Below are 16,886 nucleotides of genomic sequence, written 5' to 3' on the forward strand. Positions count from 1 at the left end.
TATCTTCATGCCAAGAAAACAAGCCTCAGAAGAAACTAAACCTGCTGACATGTTGATCTTGAGCTTCTCGTCTTTAGAACTATGAAAACAAGGCTGGGCCTGGTGGCTCACGCCTGTAATCCCAGCATTTTGAGAGGCTGAGGCTGGTGGATCACCTGAGGTCAGGAGTTCGAGACCAGCCTGCCCAACATGGTGAAACCTTGTCTTTACTAAAAATACAAATTTTAGCCAGGCTTGGTGGCAGGCACCTGTAATCCCAGCTACTTGGCAGGCTGAGGCAGAAGAATTACTTGAATCCAGGAAGCGGAGGTTGCAGTGAGCTGAGATCGCACTACTACACTCCAGCCTGGGCAACAACAGCGAAACAAAAACATGAAAACAATTCATTTCTGTTGTCTCAGCCACCAGCCTGTGCTATTTGGTTATGACAGCCCTAAAAAACTAATAGACTTAGCATTGATCTCAAGCTATAATCATTGAGACTAATCCTGGCTCTTCCACTATCCAGCAATTACTTTTTAAAATTAAATTAAAAATTTAACTTAAAAAGTTGAATGAATATCCATCATGGATGACACTACTAAAAAACAAAAAAACAAACGAAAAAAACAAAAACACAAAAACGAATAAATAAATGAATGGCATGAGTTACAAAGTACAAAGATCTAAAAAAAAATTGGAAGTTAAAATTGAAAAGAAGTCTACCTGTATGGTCCTGGATAAATCTCTTATCTTAGGAGGATCTGAGTTGTCTCTTTTCTAAAATAAGTGAGATCATGAGAGGAAGAAAGAGGCCCTCACTGCTGGGGAGTCCTTACCGTACTCAGTTCCCCACCACACTGAGAATCTCCCCTCCTCACAGTTTCCATGCAGAACCCCTGAAGAGGGAGGGGCCTAGGGAGCCCCTCCTTGTCATGAACCATCAATAAAGTCCGCTGTGCTCAGCCAAAAAAAAAAAAAAAAAAAGAAAGTAAAAATATAAGAAGACCTTAGAATCAACAGATGGCACACGTTTGCCTTGACTTAAAGATATGATTAGAAACCAACATTGTTAGTCTGAGAGAAAAGTTGCAAATCTATAATGCAATTGTATTTTATCACAATAGGCTAGGTTGTACCACATTTAAAAACAACGTCCAAATCTCAGCATCCAAAAAATAATTGATTTATTTCTCTTTTTCATTGTAAATTTCAACTCAGTGCAGCTCATACTAGTCACTCAGGCATCCATGCTGATAATGGTTTAATCTTCAACAATTACTTTGCCAGAGAAAGAGATGGGGGCAAATTAATCATGGCTCTTAAAATTTCTGCTCAGAAGCAGCCATATGCCACTTTCATTCAGATTTCATGAGGAAAAGTAAAGCACATGAGTATGCCTAACATCAAAGTGAGTGGGAGTCCAATTTTTCTATGTGATGGAAAGGACAGGAATGAAATATTTGTCAATAGACTGCTGATAATTGCCAGCCAAACTGGTGAAGGATGCTCACAAAATTTGATTGTGTTTATAGGTGAACATAATTTGGAAATTTCAATCTATTAAACCTAGGAAACTCTGCTTGAAACTTGAAAGAGTTAATTTAACCACAAGAACGAGGAGACGGAGAAGGAGGAGGAGCGTTATCTCTTATATTAAGAAATAAATTCATGAAGTTATTTACCTCAAGAGTTGCTACAGAGTAAAAAATGCTTCAGAAAAAGTCTAAATTAGTACATGAAATTGACTCCATGTCAACTGAGAATTAAAAATTTTAAGATATCTCAACATCCCTAGTAGCTGAATCACTCAGTTGTTTTTTTATTTGTTGTTTTGGTTGGTTGGTTGGTTGGTTAGTTTTGTAAACAAGTAAGCTTGGTACTAACACACTGTGCTAATTTAGTGGTGACAACATTACTGGTTATCCATGAAAACAAATATGATGTGTCTTGAAATTTGAGTTTTCTGTTAGCCCATGTTTAATCTATTCAATCTGTGATAGAAGACAGTCCACTTTGTAGCCTAAAATACATTGGAGGTAAAAAATCCAGGGAAGCCACCCTCATCATTGTTTAGTATATAAATTGCTCTGAATGCCTATCAACTGCAGTCTCTCTGCTAGGCACTTTTCATACACTATCAAATGTACTCTTCTCCTCAACCTAGACATGTAAAGTGCAGTGATCCTGAACTGTTCTCAAAGGCTTGTGGGTCACGATTCATGGACATGCGACATGAAACCATCCTCTCTCTCCTGGAAAAAATTAAGTTTGTTCAAGCCACTTGTGGCTCTAATCTCGAATACAGTATCAAAACCTTTCCCAATGATTACTTAGATAGGTAACAAAGAAATATTATAAAAGCATAAAGTCATCTTGCCCTTTTGAATTACTGATAAAATCATGTCCATGAACTATGAACTTGGGCAGACTTCTTTTAGTTTCCAATCCTCATCCTTAGAGAGGGAGGTGATCTTTTTAATAAGTCTTTGAAAAAAATGTTAAACTCTCAAGCAAAAGAATGCCAAAAAAACATAAACAGGGAATATATGTATGTATACACACAGACACACACACACAGACACACACACACACAGACACACACACACATTTATCTTGAAATCCAAACTTAAACCACTTATCTTACAAAAAGAAAAAAAATAATAATAATTAATTTGTGTGACAAAGGAAAGAGAGTCTCTTCTGCTCATTGTTGAAGAGCCCTGGAACAAGTGTTATTGGTTCAATGTTACAGATGAAGAAAACGAGGTCAAGTCATTAACACAAAATCCAAAACTGATCTTTATTCACTTTCACTTTCTGAATCCCCATCTCCCTTTTTACTACTTTCTAGCCACCTCAAATGCCTGCCTTTTCCTTCTCGCTGCCAGAATTTCTGAATCCAGGATCAGGGAAGTCCCCAATGAGCTGCATTCTCAAGAAATACTGATGCACACCTCCCCACCCTCAGGCTTTTCCCAGACCCTTCATTTGTTTCCTAAGAGGTTCTGACAGACTTTTACTTATTAATGTTTGTATCAGGGTTTATATTTTAAAACAAAATTTGAGATGGTGATTGTTTTTGATGAAACAAGGAATTCTTCGTGTTTGGACCAAGGAACTTCAATTGGAAAGAAATGGGAGTGAAGGCTTTTCTGGTGTCCTTGAAATCATACTACCACACTATCAGCCCTCATTGAGGGATGACTTTACTCTGATTCTTCTAATTCAGATATCAGAAATCTACTATTCAAAGATGATTACCCTTGAGAAAGACTCTTAAATTAGGAAATTTAAACCAAAAGAAGAGGTTTCAATAATATATGGCATGTAGGGAATGATTTCAGACACTTAATCCAACCACAGTGTTTAAAAGCAGAGAAAAATCCATGAATACTCCTGCTGTCATCGGCTCAGAGACGAGTCATCTACTTTCTTTGTTTTTTTTCTGTCAGTCATTTAGCCTGTGGCTCTCCTCTAATTAAAACTCCCACAGATGTTTCCAGACTGGCTATTGCAGTCTTTCGTCACAGCTCACTGAATCTCCACATTGTATACAATATGATCTCTTTTAGTTGGTGCTCAGAAGCACTGGAACACAAGACTGGCACAAGGATAATCAGAACTGATCAGAGGCAAATCTGTAGCTAAAGATGTTGTATCCAAAGGAAATCGATGCCTACCAAAATTTCCCCTATGCTTCAGTTAAAGAAAGACAGGAAAACAAATAGAGAAGCTACTTTCCAGCAAGTTTTGATCCTGACCTCATTTTCCCATGGCTATGTGGCACAGCAGCAAACACTTCAGTTGAATTTCCTTGTTGGTACTTGTCTGGTCTCTTTTATTTTTCCCCAGTGTTGCAACTTGATTACCTAAGCCTCATCAATCCACTTAAACAAGCATAAATGGGAATTTCCACTAAACACATTTCCAAAGAATATTCAATATTGGTCATTGAAGTGAATTATCTAATGTATGAAAAATGAAGCAGCTGTGAATTATCTAATGTATGAAAAACACTAGTTAACCCCTTTCACTATCATCACCCTTCTATTCTAGGCTTTTAATGTTCAGAGAGATATTTAGAATATCCCTCTTTTCTGAGAGCTCTATGTACATGTGAAAAGCTAAATCAAATAGATGAGTCTAGTAACTAAATGTGATCGGCAATGGGACTTTTTTCTGCAGCTCCCCATTAGATGTCTGGGCTCTAGAGACTACAAGTTGACCCATAGCTTAACAAATTTCCATAGAAATTTACTATGAGCCACTGCAATGTATCATGGATAAATGGATACAAAGGAGAAAAAAAAGTCTTAGTTCCTGCCCTTATGTTTTTCACTGTCTCTCTTCACAGGAAGAGAGAAGTAAGAAGTAAAATAACTTGTAACTGTACTGGCGACTCTAGAAGGCAAACACTTTGCCAAGTGATATTAATAATAATCCTTAGAGAGAAACATGAAATGAACTGGTGCTTCTATGATGTTGATAATGTTGTGATTTTTTTTAATGTAGGCATGTTCAGTTTGTGCTTTTATGTGCTCTTTATGCACTTCTATATGGATTTTGCATGTATTCTGTATTTCTATACTCTTTATGCATTACTTTAATTTTAAAAATGCTTTAAAATCCCTTACATGAATTTCATATATTTAGCTCTAAATCCAGCATTGTTTCCCAACACCATCTTAGTGATATATTTACTACTTACCTAAGCATGTTTTTAGACAAGGGGGGATAAAAACAAATGAACAGAAACCAAAACGATGTTTCCTTACTTAAGTGATACAGTGTGCCATGCACTGATCAGGCATTAGGCCTTGAAAGCCATAGTGAAGGAAAGAAGTGTCTTGGCCACGATAGCTCTCAAACTGAGACTTAGGGCTGGCTGTGCTGTGCTTTCAGGCACAGTGTTCAGGGTGTGAAGGAGTGAGGAAAGAAAAAAGAATCTGAAGACATCTAGGTGAAATATGCTCTTTCCATTTAATTACTAGCCCACACCATTTACTATTATTTTCTGCCCATCTGTTTCACATATTCTGCCCACCTGGACAGCCCAAGAGAGCAATCAAATTTCCCAAGCAGTTCTAGGCTCTTCCATTCTCACTGCTGCTCTGTGCATTTCAATCTTTCAGGTCAGCATCAAGCTGTGTGAGGAATCACCAAGCAGCCTCCCACATCTCCAAGCAGCTATCGCGTGGTAAACACAAATCTATAGGCCAGGCTAGGTAATGCCCCACATCAATAAAACTAAGAGTCAACTATCTCCTATTATAGAAACTATGGAAAGGCTAGTGAACTCCTCATTAACCTTTTAAGTAATCCCAGTCAGCACTAGCATTCTTAGTGCTGCAAGTTGACCCACAGCTCAATACATTTATAACCAAAGAGTAAAGACAAAAATTATAACCAGCTTTTATTGTTTAAGATAAAATGGTAACCTTCATGTATTTTAGGAGATGATAAAATAGTTTCGTTCGGTCTTATCCTTTTCATTCCATCTCCCTCCCTATCTCCTTACCTCCCTGTCCCAGCCATCTCCTCTGCTCCTGATTGCTATGTCACTATTAATAACGCTGTGGTCCCTCGGACTATGAGGCATTCAATGACAGTGCTTTTATCGTACTCATCTTGCCTGCACACTGTCTAACACAGTGCTCAAATCAGAGTCACTCAATAAATATGGGTCAAATAATGAAGAAAAACATATGAAGACCAAACTATAAGAAATTAAGTATATTCTCTAAAACATAAGAATTAATTTAGTCTGCTAGAAACTTAGAGCCCAGTATAAAATGTTAGAAATGTAAATAATCTTATATCTCCTTTAATATAACCCCCTTTTTTAACAAGTGAGAATGCAGATACCCAGAGAAGTCGGAGAGACAGCTGGGAAAAAGCCTCCCTCAAGGAATCACACTAGGTTCACCACCCTAGGAGCAGTTTTTTCTGATTAACTTCCCATTCTCATCACTTGAAGTTTTGGTATTGCCTCAGCCAGCTACCAAAAATGTTCTCATGATTTTTTTCCCTCTGATTTGCTTTTTGTCAGTTAAGTAACTTTTGTTTTGCTTTGTTTTGTTTCATGAGTCAGACTCTTCTCAATAACCGTAGTGACCTTTTCTTAACCTTCCAGCTACTTCTCATTTGTTTTAAACATTCTCTAAGTTGCCTACATTCAACTATTTATTCATGTTTAAGAAAGAACGCTGTTAAAAACTGTGTCTGTTAAAAGAGGGATTGGAAGCCCTATCCCCAAATGTGATGTGAGTTAATGGAGAAGAAGGAAAAAGGGAAGTGTCCCAGGCTGGTGAGGAAACTCACCAGAGCCTAGAGGATGCCAAGCATTCTCTTACGTGAGTTTTGGTGTTACTAATTTAGCCAAGTCAGACAGGACACACACAGGAAATCCTGATAAGCAGCCCCCAAAGACATTTTTTGCAAAATAATAAAAATAAATGAATGAGAGGGCTCATCTGGAACATCTTTCCAAAATGTAAGCAATGTAAAAGTGAAACAAGGTCTCAAGCTGGTAAATTCATTCAAATATTTATTTCTTCAACTAACATTTAGAAAGCATGTTTACTTTTACCAAATCTCATACCAGACAACTGGGTTATAGTAGAAAGAAATCAACCCTCTCTTCAAGGAGTTTAGGTTAAAGGAACAAAGATAAAATTTCCCAAAAGTATTGATGTTGAGCAAGGGTCTAGGTTTATTTCAAACTGTCAATAAGAGTACTAGCTTCAAAGAAAGCTGGTTCAAATCTTGCTTCTGCAAAGTGTCTTTATAGTAAAAACCAAAATAAACAAAAATGACAAAAAATTCTTAACTTGATAAGAGTGTTAGTGTAGGTACTAGAAAGGAATGTCTGCTAGGTTTTTGATCTATTTACAAGATTTTAAGTTTGTAATACTATCATACATGTATCAGCTTTGTAGGCTAAACTCTAACTTCACTGATTGGGATGTTAATCAGAAATATTACTAATTGGTAAAGAACAATTCTTAAAGTATCAAAAAGAATTAATGTTTTGCTCAGGTTTGAGACATTTGTTTCTTTCTCGCTACCTAAAATTTCTCCTATTAGATGGTGAGACATATATAATGAAATTAGAACATATATTGTCTATCATGAATACAGATAGCGACTGAAGCTTTTCGTGACTGATAAGAATTATTAGTAAAAGTGAAAAATGACAGTATAAAGTGTTCAATGTTTGTTTCATCATGTTATAAAGATACATAATCAGTGTCCTCACTGGGAGAATGTCAATGGTTTTCTGTTCTTTGCCACAACTTAGATAGACTATTCTCTCAACGAACATATTCTCTTCACTCTTGACTCTCATACTCAGGTATTATTTTCATCAGATATTATTTTACTCTGCTAGTGGTGAAAAGTACTGTGTAGTCAGAGAGACGTGGTTTTAATATCTGCCCCACCACTTAACCAGGTTTGGATATTGGAAAGCTATTTAAACTTTCTGAACATCAGTTTCCCCATTTCTAAAATTGAAATAATTTCCCATCAAATAGAATTGTTTGAAAGTTACAAAAGATACGGTATATAATGTATTACTCTTACAAAGTAAGCATTCAATAAATTACAATTACTTTAATTATATCATCATTATCATTATCATCACCACCACCATCACCATCACTACCACGATCATCACCACCACCATCACCATCACTACCACGATCATCACCACCACCATCAGCAGCATCAGCATCATCATCATCATCATCATCATCATCTTTTTCAGCCACTGTGAGTGTTCTCTGCCCATCGCATGAAGAATACATCAAAGAATCTTAGGTTTGATTATTTGCTTCAAAACTTAGTAGCTTTGAAATGAGGGTAAATTATTTAATGTTCTCATTTGAATTTCTCATCTATAAAATTGGGATAAAGAAAGAACTACATCACTGTGTTTAGTGACGACTAATTTAAATAATATGAGTGAAGTGTCTACTATTGTATGGAGTAGGTTCTCACTAAATGACATTTCCTTTACACAATATTGGCATTATATTTGTTGATTTATAAGTGTCATTAGTGTGAGGCAGTCCCCTAGGGCCTGCTCATCCCTGCAGAAGGTGATCAAATCACATTACAGATCCTGCAAAACTGCAGACAAGAATCAGGGTCTCTCATTAAGATTCATTCATTTAAGAAGCTCCATCCCATGAAATAATTTGTTTCTGGTTTAAACCAAGTGTAAATATATTAAAAATAAATGAAAATGACAGTATGTATATATAGTAACTGAGTTCCATGTGCATGCCTAAGAGGGTAAAAGATAATGGTCAGAAAATTCCTGTGAATAGAGTCAAGGGGAGAGTTTCATTTGAGGTCCCATTGGCTGCTAATTCCAAGACTCATTTCTCACGAGTACCCAACCTCCCTCACCAATTCCCTGGCTCAGTCCCACACCCTGTGCATGGCTCCAGCCATTATCAACTACCTGCTATTTTCTGATTATTTTGTGATCCTGCATTTCAATGCCTCTGTACCCTCTAGTCTCTCTATCACAAGTGGTTCTAGACCCCTTTCACTTACCTTTCTTCTCTACCTACATACCTTTTACAACTCAGGTGAAATATCAACTTCCTCTAAAAACACTTTCTTCCTTCATTCCATTAATTGTCTTCCTCTGTTTCTTTGGCCTCTATCTTGACCTTTACTATTGACATCCCATGCAACATATTTTATTCTGCAACTCTTCTAAGCATGAGAACTATTTCGGTGTAGGCTCTTGGTCTTATTTGTCCATTTATAATTTTGTTGGTTCTTCAAGGTGCAGCTCAGCTCAAATAACACAGCTCCACTGACACTTACCTATGAAGCTTTTCTAAAATAACCAGATATCTAGGCTTTAGACTTGATTTTCTATCCCAGGTTTTCCATTTATTAATTTGCATCTTTGATTGGTCACTCACAGACTTCAAGTTTCTTTTTTAAAAACTTTCATAAGTAAAATAAAGATATGGCATTTATCTTACTGAATAATTGTAAATGGCCAAAACAACATGTAGTGCAAAGTATCTAGTGTCTAATAGATGCTCAAAATTCCTAATAATTATTTCTATTCTTCTCAGAATGTTTTTGGCATTTTTATTGTATCAATTATTTCACATATTATACCACATTTTGCCTTATATTATTAGTGTCTATGCATTTGTCCTCTCCTTGTCATTGGATTTTAGATTATGCTCAGATGTTCTTTCTTAAGCATGTGTCTCTGCATGCATATATGCGTGTTTGTTAGAAGAATTTATCCATGGCATAAACCCAATAAATGTGCACTGAGGTTCTCATCAGTAAAGAAGGTGGTGTCAAGATTTAAACTAAGGTAGGTAAACATGAGAAACACACAAGCATCCAAGAATCCTATATAAACAAGCACAAAATATATCTCAGTAAACATTAACATACTATATGAACTATAGAATGTTACACAAACACTAAGAATTATTATTAGAAGTAGGATAAAATTTGAGTTAAAATTGTGCCTGTTCTACAGTTACCATTAAGACTTCATTTCATAACTTCTTCCATTGCTTTCTTTCTGTAAGAAGTGAGAAAGGATGACTTCCTGATGAGGGAAACTAAGCTGAAGAGTCAATTTTCACCAAGAAATGTGATAGAACCACACACAATTCTGTAACTATTCTTTCCTAAACACTGCAGGGAAGCTGTAGGCATATCTGGTGTAAGTAAACAGAGAGAGACTGAAGCATGTGACCAATTATTCATGTATACTAGAGAGAAAGTTGATTTTTGTCAAGTTCTAAATTTGAGGGTACACAGCAAAAAAAAGAGAAAGTGGTCTTAAAATATTTTTTGTATTTCAGATACACAGATTTTTTTCCATCCCACAGGAAACTGACAAAAATAAATACACCAAACTGTTTCCCTGTATGGTAGTTTCCTCTTATCTGTGGTTTCTCCTTCTGTGGTTTTAGTTGCTGCCCAAAAATATTAAATGAAAATTCCAGAAATAAACAATTCATAAGTTTAAATTGTGCACTGTCCTGAGTAGTGTGATGAATCAGGGGCTGTTCCACTCTGCCCTACCCGGGGCATGAATCATCCCTTGTTGAGTGTTATCCACATTTTATTTGCTTCCTACCCATTATCAGATCCACTGTCACAGTATCAGGTTATCAGATCCACTGTCACAGTATCACAGTGTTTGTGTTCAAGTAACCCTTATTTTACTTAACAATACTTAACTAATAATAACTGTATTAGTTATTGTCAATCTCTTATGGCACCTAATTTATAAATTAAACTTTACCATAAGTATGTATGTATAGGTAAAAACATAGTATATGTAAGGTTCAGTAATATCTATGACTTTAGACATTTAATGAGGATCTTGGAACATATCCCCCAGAGATGAAAGGGAACTGTTGTATATAAGATTCACCTTTGTATTAGTATTAAGATCTTGTTCCCAAATTCATTTCTCAGGAAGTTGAATTTTAGCTTTGAAGTTGTTGATCCTTGTGTGTTTCTAAGAAACTAAATGTTACCAAGTAGGATTAAGAATTGGGACTAAAATAATGAATAAAGACAACTAAATATATTTCATGCCCTCATTTTTTTTTTTTTTTTTGAGGAGGCCTTGAAGTTAAAAGTTGCTTTTTTAAATAAAAGAGTTGGTGTTATGACCTTAGTTGAAAATACTTCTATCATTGCCATTTTACTCTGCAGAGCATTAAACAAACATGGAATCTAGGTTGCTTCTAATTATATAAAGATGGGAATAGACAGAGCCTTTTCACGTTTGGAGCTCTCCTGCCTGCTCCAGGGACTTCTATTTAAATAAAATGCAAGAATATTTGTGTTAGTCCATTTGCGTTGCTATAAAGGAATACCTGAGGTTGGATAATATATAAAGAAAACAGATTAAATTGGCTGAAGGTTTTGCAGGCTCTACAAGCATGGCTCCAGCATTTGCTTCCAGTAAGAGCCTCAGGAAGCTTACAATTATGGCAGAAGGCAAAGGGGAGCAGGAACGTCACACGGTAAGGGAGGGAGCAAAAGAGAGGGAGAGGGGAGGGGTCAAATGCTCATAAGTGCGTTCACAGGAGAACGCACAGTGAGAACTCACTCATTGTTGCAAAAAGGGCACCAAGTCATTCATGAAGGATCTGTCTCATGACTCCCACCAGGCCCCACCTCCAACACTGGGAATTACATTTAATCATGAGACTCGGAGGGGGTGCACATCCAAACAATATCAGTATTCAAAAATGTTTATTTCTTAAATTAAATTTAAAAAGATTCTAATAATCAGCCCAACACATCTAGGGCAAAATGTGTCTGCAGAGTACTCCCTCTTTACATATATAAACTCTCATTTCTTTAATAATAATGGCATATGAAACACCTACTATATGTGAGGTACAGTACTAGTTACTTTACAGATTATACCTGTTGGTCTGAGTGCAATTCCCCATCTCCCTCTCTCACTGGACACACAGACACACACACATATACCAACAAAAATTCTGGAACCAACACTCTTAGAAAAGATGTGGCCAGCTAAATCTACCACCCTGTTTTTCTTAATTATGTCCCAATATGGTTTGTCTGTGTCCCCACCCAAATCTCATCCTGAATTGTAGCTCCCACAATTCCCATATGTCATGGAAGGGATGCAGTGGGAGGTTATTGAATCATGGGAGAGTGTCTTTCTTGTGCTATATTTACGTTAGTGAATAAGTCTCATGATATCTAATGGTTTTATAAAGAGGGGTTCCCCTGCACAAGCTCTCTCTCTCTTTGCCTGCCACCATCCACGTAGACGTGACTTGCTCCTCCTTGCCTTCCACCCTGATTGCGAGGCCTCCCCAGCCATGTGGAACTCTAAATCCATGAAACCTCTTTTTCTTCCCAGTCTCAGTTATGTCTTTATCAGCAGTGTGAAAATGGACTAAAACAGTAAGTTGGTACCAGTAGAGTGGGGCATTACTGAAAAGCTACCCAAAAATGTAGAAGCACCTTCAGAACTGCAGAGGCAGAGGCAGAGATTGGAGGTTTGGAGGGATCAGAATAAAACAGAAAAATGTGAGAAAGTTTGGAACTCCCTAGAGACTTGTTGAATGTCTTTGACAAAAATGCTGATAGTGATATGAACAATAAGTTTCAGGCTGAGGTGGTCTCAGATGGAGATCAGGAACTTGTTGAAAACTAGAGCAAAGGTGATTCTTGTTATGTTCTAGCAAAGAGACTGCAGCATTTTGCCCCTGCCCTAGAGATCTGTGGAACTTTGAACTTGAGAGAGATGATTTAGGGTATCTAGCAGAAGAAATTTATAAGCAGCAAAGCATTGAAGTCGTGACTTGGGTGCTGTTAAAGGCATTCCATTTTATAAGGGAAGTAGAGCATAAAAGTTTGAGAAATTTGCAGCCCTACAATGCGATAGAAAAGAAAATCCCTTTTTCTGAGAAGAAATTCAAGCTCACTACAGAAATTTGCATAAGTAATGAGGAGCAAATGTTAATCCCCAAGACAATGGGGAAAATGTCTCGAGGTCATGTCAGAAGTCTTCTTGGCAATCCCTCCCATCACAAGCTGGAGGCCCTGGGAGGCAAAAGTGGTTTCCTGGGTCAGGCCCAGGGTCCCCGTGCTGTGTGCAGTCTAGGGACTTTGTGCCCTGTGTCTCAGCTGCTTCAGCCGTGGTTGAAAGGGGCCAATGTAGAGCTCAGATCATGGCTTCAGAGGGTGCAAGCCCCAAGCCTTGGCAGCCTTGACATAGTGTTGAGCCTGTGAATGCACATAAGTCAGGAAGTGAGGTTTGGGAACCTCTGCCTAGATTTTAGAGGATGTATGGAAATGCCTGGCCGGCCAGGCAGAAGTTTGCTGCAGGGGTGGGGCCATCATGGAGAACCTCTGCTAGGATAGTGCAGAAGGGAAAGGGCAATGTGGGGTCGCAGGCCCCACACAGAGTCCCTAATGGGTAACCATCTAGGGGAGCTGTGAGAAGAAGGCCATTGACCTCCAAACCCAAGAATGATAGATCCACCCACAGCTTGCACCGTGTGCCTGGAGAAGCCACAGACAAAACACCAGCCTGTGAAAGCAACCAAGAGGGAGGCTGTACCCTGCAAAGTCACAGAGGTAGAGCTGTCCAAGATAAGGGGAACCCACTGTTTGCATCAGTGTGACTGGGAGGTGAGACATGGGGTCAAAGGAGATCATTACAGAGCTCTAAGATTTGACTGCCCCACTGGATTTCAGACTTCCATGGGGCCTGTAGCCCCTTTGTTTTGGCCAATTATTCCCATTTGGAATGTCTGTGTTTAACCAATACCTGTACTCCCATTGTATCTAGGAAGTAACTAGCTTGCTTTTGATTTTACGGGCTCATAGGTGGAAAGGACTTGCCTTATCTCAGATGAAACTTTGAACTGTGGACTTCTGAATTAATGCAAAAGTCAAAAGTTGGGGGACTGTTAGGAAGGCATGATTGATTTTAAAATGTGAGGACATGAGATTTTGGAGGGGCTGTGGTGGAATGATATGGTTTGGCTGTGTCCCCACGCAAATCTCATTTTGAATTGTAACTCCCACACTTCCCACATGTAGTAGAAGGGATACAGTGGGAGGTAATTGAATCATGGAGGTGGTCTTTCTCACGCTGGTCTCATGATAATAAATAAGTCTCACAATATCTGACGGTTTTATAAAGAGCAGTTCCCCTGCCCAAGCTCTCTCTCTTTGCCTGCCGCCATCCATGTAAGATGTGACTTGTTTCTCCTTGCCTTCCACCATGATTGTATGGCCTCCCCAGCCATGTGGAACTGTAATTATCAGCAGTGTGAAAACGGACTAATACATGTCCTAAGATGTAAAACTCTTTGTTCAAATGTGCTTTTAGGTACTCAATTACTCTCATCCATCTCCTCATTCATCTTTCCATACAAACATCCATCTAATAATTGAAGCTTTTTAAAAGTAGGCACAGAGTACTTGCTGTGAGTTAGGCACTTCCCTGTGGGATGCAAAACATATATGGCTCCTTTTCTCAGAGAACTTGCAATTGGATAGAGGAGATAGACATAAATCGTTACTTAAATACTTAAATAATTATATATTAAAACATGAGCTACTGTATCTCTAAGAATGGTTAGCATTTTGTTAAATGGGAAATGGCAGGAAGAGAATTCCAGGAAGGAGCTCTCAAATTGCATAAAGGTGAACAACATTGAACAAGGTATGAGCCTTGGTGAAACTGAAGGAGGGCTAGTGGGGTAGGAATATAGTAAGTTGAGGTAAAGGTAGAAGGAGCAGTAACCAGGTCATGGAGGAACCACTATGTCTTTGAGCAGTTTTTAGGCCTTTTGGAGGAACCAAAATATCCATTAGTAGTTTTAGACATACTTCATTGACCTGTCCTCTGCCTCCAATGTGGATACACTCCTCACTCCACTCAAGCTACAGTTCCTTCTGCTACTCTGGCCCTACCATAAGGACATCCTCTTCATCCAATTCCTACTCCAGCACCCTGTGCTGGGCCACTTCACTCACTCTTGGGCTCTGAGACCATCACCATAGCATCGTCCTATAAAGATGCCTACCCATCCCCTTTGGGCTTTGCCTCCCACTCTATGTCACTATGGGTGTCCTCCCAGGACAGACACCTACAATATGCTCCACGTAATGTTTTTGGACTGAATGACTTATGAAAGAAAAAAATAAAAGAAATAAAATAAAGAGAAAAGAAATGAAGTAAAGTATGGAGGAAAACAAGAAAAATAAGAGCATTTTAAAAAGATGAGAAAAAATGTAGGCTTTGGGAAAACAATACTAAAATCATATGTTTTAAAGAGACCCTAAAAAGTACCCAGTTTAGTCATCCCTAAATCTGGTAAAATATTGGAATTACCTGGAGGACTTTTAAAAATTAAAAATCATGAATGACCTGATGGAGTGGGTGTTATTCAACCTCTGATAACCTGTTAATGACGCATTCTAGTGCAAATGTTTTCAGTCTCCCCTATGCAGGACACTGCAGTTGCCTTGAACTTCAAGAGACGTGTGTGTGTGTGTGTGTGTGTGTGTGTGTGTGTGTGTGTGTGTAAGTGGGAAGAGTGTGGGAAGGAGTACATCTAATAAAATCTTTCCACTTCCACTGCAATCAGGGCAAAATAGAACTCCGAATATATTTTCTGTACTTATCATTCATGCAGTATTTTATTAGAAGGCTTTTCTGTTTTAAAACAGTGTGAAAGTATTGCACTACAGTATTTGGGTTCCCTTAATCACACATAGAAGATAAAAAGGAAACTAGAAAGTCTCACTGCATTTGGTCTTCACTATAATGAAGGCAAATTCTGAAAATACTCACGGATCTTTCTTGAAATACAAGTATTCTTCAGTGCAACAGAGATTACTCCAATTTGCCAATCTCCTTTAACAGTGTATATAATAATATCTATCATTTAATGATCGTTTAAACCTACCTAGTAATAACTTTAATTCTTTTATAGAAAGGGACAATTCAAAAAACTCATTTATGCTTTCTGAAGAAAACACCTGACATTTTGAAAACACAAATATTTACAAAAGATTTGCTAGATAAATTATGACGAATATTGTAGCTATAGTTACTTTCTGATCACTGGGCAGATTAAATACAAATACATAGGAAGATTTTTCAGATCACAAGGACATTCATTTGTTACCTGTTTATCATGAGCTCTCAGCGGGTTCAGCACCATGCAAAATAATTAAAAAATGGTCAACTCTCTAAAGAAGGAGTTCATATTCTATCTGAAAAGACACAAAGAAGAGAAAAAATAATGCAATGATATTTGTACAAGTATAAAGATAAAGAGAGAGGGTTCTATGGAGCCCATAAAAAGGGCATATAAGCCAGTGTGGGAGTTTTAGATAAAGCTTTCTATACGAGGTGAGGTTTGAGTTACAAAGCTTATTCTCATTGATTGTTTTAAAACTGCCTTTTGATGTGGCCTAGATGAACCTCGGCCTATAAAGTTTCCTTTGTTGCATTAACCTCAATGCAAGATCATCTAACAAGCTCTATGCCTTATTTAGATAAGCAGTAGTGGTCAGGTTTTTGAATCCAGTCATCATTTACTCCTTCCACACCTCATTTAATAAGCATGAATAGTTTTGTTTTTGTTTTTGTATTTTTTCATGTCTGTTTATTACAGATATTTGGGAGCTTTCCTGTGATGGGAGAAGGTAGAAAAGATTTGAAGTTAGTCTAGATTTTAGAATTGGATCCTCCGCTTGTTAGTAACTTGACCTTGGCAATCCATGTAAATCTTTACAGTTGCTTCATTTGTAAAATTGACATAAACATATCTTTCTAGTTAGTTGTGTATCACAGAATTAAGCAATATATGATCATGTCTTTGTTATGTTTAATATGTTTTATAGATGTTAAAACTCTTTGAAAATGAAGTGCATACTCTCTCTCTCTCTGTGTTTTTTCTTTTTTTTTTTTTTTTTTTTTGAGACAGAGTCTCGCACTGTCTCCTAGTCTGGAGTGCAGTAGAGCGATCTTGGCTCACTGCAACCTCCATCTCCTGGGTTCAAGCAATTCTCTGCCTCAGCCTCCTGAGTAGCTGGGATTACAGGCACCTGCCACACCACATTCAGCTAAGTTTTGTATTTTCAGTAGAGACAGGGTTTACCGTCTTGGCCTGGCTGGTCTTGAACTCCTGACCTTGTAAGCCATCTGCCTCGGCCTCCCAAAGTGCTGAGATTATTAGGCATGAGCCACCGCGCCCGGCCAAGTGCATACTTTCATCATTTTAAAATAATGAACTTTTTTCTCAAAATGATGACAAGCTGGTTCTAAGTAGTAGTATAATGCATCTGTCCTGGCAAAGTCATAAGTAGTCAATCTATCCAAA

General features: G+C 37.8%; 1 long non-coding RNA gene across 1 annotated transcript in view; it reads right to left on the reverse strand.

The window, feature by feature from the left end:
* Positions 1–12,455: 12,455 nt before the first annotated feature.
* Positions 12,456–16,886, reverse strand: part of LOC116269708 — a 38,433-nt gene continuing 34,002 nt past the window's right edge. The window contains exon 3 of the long non-coding RNA XR_004177423.1: positions 12,456–15,774. This is a non-coding gene — a long non-coding RNA (uncharacterized LOC116269708). The remainder of the gene's footprint in view (positions 15,775–16,886) is intronic.

Source organism: Papio anubis, chromosome 12, assembly GCF_008728515.1.
Source record: "Papio anubis isolate 15944 chromosome 12, Panubis1.0, whole genome shotgun sequence".
Classification (NCBI taxonomy): Eukaryota; Metazoa; Chordata; class Mammalia; order Primates; family Cercopithecidae; genus Papio; species Papio anubis.